Genomic DNA, 3,930 nt, shown 5'->3' with positions numbered 1-3,930 from the left:
TCTAAACACAGTGTAAGAACCTGAAGAGTGTAACGGTTTCAATTTGAGGTGCCACCTTTAATAAGCTATTTAGGATGCAAGAGATATTAATCAGAAAAATGGGATGCTTTAAACACTAATCAATTATTTGAAGTATTATCATAGTGGAAACAATAAATATGTAAACCTTAAACAGAAATTTACTTTTTTTTTTTATTTCAATAATTTGGCTATAATCTCAGAATAGCAACATGCTAAAATAAATTTGATCTGATGATAAGCATCCTCTGTGATGTAGGTGCTTATAGGCAGGTTTTTGATATTCTGGTTTCACAGGGCAGCTCAAAAAAGCTGCATGTCAGGAGAGCTGTGATAAATTTACACCTAACCATGTAATTCCATATGCATTTTATTAGGCTTACAAGACATTGATGAAGTGTTGTGAGTAGTGAACCACATAGTGTTATAATTATCTTGATCCTTCTCAGTCTTCTGCTGCTTGGAGTAATCTACAAGGCCATTGCAGTTGTTTTGCCTTTTAAAAAAGACTGAAGACTTTCACAAATGTGCTCACAAAGCTGTAAAGGAGGCAGGCTGACAGAAAAGGAGTAAAGAAGAATAAGCCTACTGAGTCTGCAAAAGATGAATGTGATAATCAAAAGGTGCATAGTTACATGAAGTGAGTGATGTACAGTGGCCATTTTTAACAGCGGATATCATAATTAGATCATATGCTTCAGGAGAGAAAATCACGGTATGGGCAAGAAAAAAGACAAATAAGCCTATAAATTCATTAGGCTAATACTAGAGACAAAAAGTGTGAAAACTGAAGAAAAAAATAGAAGGATTCTCAAAAACACAACTCAGGAATGTGAAAAATAATAGGGCCACAAAGATGATCAGCTGGCTGTGTTCAGCCTGGAGAAGAGAAGGTTCTGGGAAGACCTTAGAGCAATTTCCAGTACCTAAAGAAGCCCACAGGAAAGCTAGAGAGAGACTTTTTACAAGGGCGTGTACAGATAGAAAAAGGGGAAATGGCTTTAAAATGACAGAGGGGAGATTTAGATTAGATATTTGAAAGAAATTTTTTCCTGCAGGGCTGGTGAGGCAATGGAACATGTTGTCAAGCGAAGTTGTTGATGGAAGTGTTCAGAGTCAGTTTGGAGAGGGCTTTGAGCAACCTGTTCCCCCATCCCACTCAGCAGGTGTGGAGGGAGGTGATCTTTTACAATACTCTGCACGACTCACATTAGAAACCACAGGCTCTCCAGATATTAAAAAATAAAATAACAATTTTATTGTGAGCTTCGCTAATACTGCATTGGGAGGAACAAAAGTCTTGGCAGGTTCTTATTCTCATAAAAGACACAAAATAAAAAAGAAAAAGGAGAAAAGAAAGAAAAAAAGAAGGAAAGAAAACAAAGAAATAGGCTCACCACCCCATGGATCCAACGGCATCTTGTTGGTCAGCTACTGCCCTTTAAATTCTTCTGATCCTTTCAGTGACTGCTGTAGTCCAAGGTGGAGGGATGCACCAGGCGGCTGAACGACCATTTCCCTTTTCATAGTCTCAGGCTTTCCTGGCACCCTCGCACAGGTGAGACTCGTTCTCAGGCGTAGCTCGCTGTGCCGCTGTCTCAGGGTAGTTTGTTGTTGCCAGGCAGTTGATGTTCGCAGCCTCAGGGCAGATAACACGGGAAAAGATGCCCCATCTTGGTGGAGCCGATCCCTGCTCTGCCCCCGGCCGTTTGCCCAAGCGGTAAGGAGCTGTCGTTTACTTCTTTCTGTAGAGTTGTTTTGAGATAAACACAAATAGGGTCTCTTGACTATCACACCTGGTCTAGTGGAAGGTGTCCCTGCCCCTGGCAGTGGGGATGGAACTAGATGAGCTTTAAGGTCCTTTTCAACTCAAACCATTTCATCATTCTATGAATCTGTGATTCTATGATTAAATAAACCAAAAAAAAAAAAAAGCCCCAAACAAACAAAACAAAGACCATATCTATTAGAAAACAGAAACCAAAAGACATGCTGAAGAATTTGTTTCTAGCTATGGTGTTTAATGCAGAAAAGTTTGCTGGAAGAGGTATTAGATTGTACAAATTACAAGAACTGGTATAACTGAAAAAAGTTCACAAGCTATTAGATTGTATAAGAAGTATAAGAATGTTGGATGTGATCATACTTTTGGAAATTCATCCTATGCCCCAGGATTCAGGAACAAAAAAAAAGCAAAAAAAGAATGAGGCCCACTTCCATATAGACAACTCTCACAATGTCACGGCACAGTTCAAACCCCAATCTCAGAATTAAAGGCTTTATCCAGCCCAAGGTGAAGTTTCATCTTGACATAGTTTGCTGTCAAATATGGTATAGGAACTGCTGAAGCATGAAAACTGACATTTAATCCTTTATTGTAAATGGTTCTTGCCTGCAAGCCGTCTACAAAGGAGTTGTGAAGCAGAAACATGATAAAGGAAGGATCAGTTTGTCTTCCAAATTTACAAGCCAAATCAACAGACCGAAGAGGCAGATACGAAAATTAGGCAATATACCTAGCTGTTTATTTATCATTACATACCATAACCTATCATGACATACCTCTGAAGATAGGTCATGTGGATGTTCACATCCCCAAAAATCACACCACTGAAGAACATTGAAACAATGTACAGATGGAAGTGGCTGAAGGGATCTGGACTGGAAACAAGGCTGTTATTTGTAGCGCAGTGGGCAAAAAAACATTGGGACACATAGGAAGAGATGCAGCATACCAATGGGCACATGAACTATGTATAGACCTGACCATGGAGGCCATTACACAGCTCATCCATGAATATGAAACATGTGCCACAATCGAACAAACAACACAGTAAAGTATACCTTGATTAGAGAGAGACTGGGCTTTTGATACAGAGAGAGCATGAAAGACTGAAAATTCTTTGATTAGAGTACGCGCTACTTAGCAACAACTAGAACATGGGTGTGTTTGCAGTATTATTCTCAGCCTAAAGCCAATCCACCACACTGTACCAGCTACTAGGAAGAAAATTAACTGTCCCAGCCAGAATCAAGACAGATGGGGAACTCTTGTGTTTGCGTCAGGGGAATTTAACTTTGGAGGAAAAATAATCTGTGATATGAGTTGAATGTTGTAGGAAATAATGTTGCAGGAACAACCTGAACCAATGCAGAATGAGTTTTCCAATGAACTGGGCAAGTGAACTCAAATCAAGCCCATGTTGTCACCCAACACTTGAAAATGTTGCTTCCTCTGTGCTGACCACTCATCTTGACAGATGGGGCCGAAGTGATAGCCTGCTTTTATAAATACTCAAGGGAGAGGTGGAAATCCATGGAATGGGAGAATAATATCTATCTGTTAAAGGACAAGGGTAATAAGAATGTATAAATCTATATGTTGGAAACAAAGAGTGTTTAAGTATGTAGTAAAAGTTGTAAATGTTGGTAAGAAGGGGCTTCAGTTATGAGAAATAGGTAGAGTGGGATGTATCCCATTACATATTTCTCATTCACCACACAATGGGCTGCACAAAGGACTGTTTCCCTGACCGGGAATCGAACCCGGGCCGCGGCGGTGAGAGCGCCGAATCCTGACCACTAGACCACCAGGGAATATGAAGATCTGATTAAAATAGATTAGATTACTGGGCTATCAATCTCACCTAAAGCAGAATCAAGCTAAGTCTTGGGGCTTTTTTGAGATATCAGTCCTTCATACTGAATCTGTATGGATCTAGAGGAGCTGTCTTCTTTGGAGTGTTTCATCTGTCATAACTCAAGTGCTAAGCTTCTGAGAGGAATCTTTTCAATCTCTCTTAGCCTTTAGAAATATATCTACATATGTATATGCATGACAAGTCAGAAGCCATGCAGAACTCTTGATTCTCTTTTCACATTTGTGACAAGGAACAGTCAGAGACATTATTC

At 39.8% G+C, this 3,930-nt stretch overlaps 1 non-coding gene across 1 annotated transcript; it reads right to left on the bottom strand.

Annotated features, from left to right (window-relative positions):
* Positions 1-3,543: 3,543 nt before the first annotated feature.
* TRNAE-CUC (transfer RNA glutamic acid (anticodon CUC)) lies at positions 3,544-3,615 on the bottom strand. Its single transcript has one exon. It is a non-coding gene; the product is annotated as a tRNA-Glu (tRNA).
* Between the last annotated feature and the right edge of the window lie 315 nt (positions 3,616-3,930).

Source organism: Pezoporus occidentalis, unplaced genomic scaffold, assembly GCF_034315485.1.
Source record: "Pezoporus occidentalis ecotype Australia unplaced genomic scaffold, CSIRO_AGI_Poc_V1 ctg96, whole genome shotgun sequence".
NCBI classification, from domain to species: domain Eukaryota; kingdom Metazoa; phylum Chordata; class Aves; order Psittaciformes; family Psittacidae; genus Pezoporus; species Pezoporus occidentalis.
The sequence above is the reverse complement of the archived record's forward strand: the minus strand, read 5'-3'. Positions and strand labels throughout refer to the sequence as shown.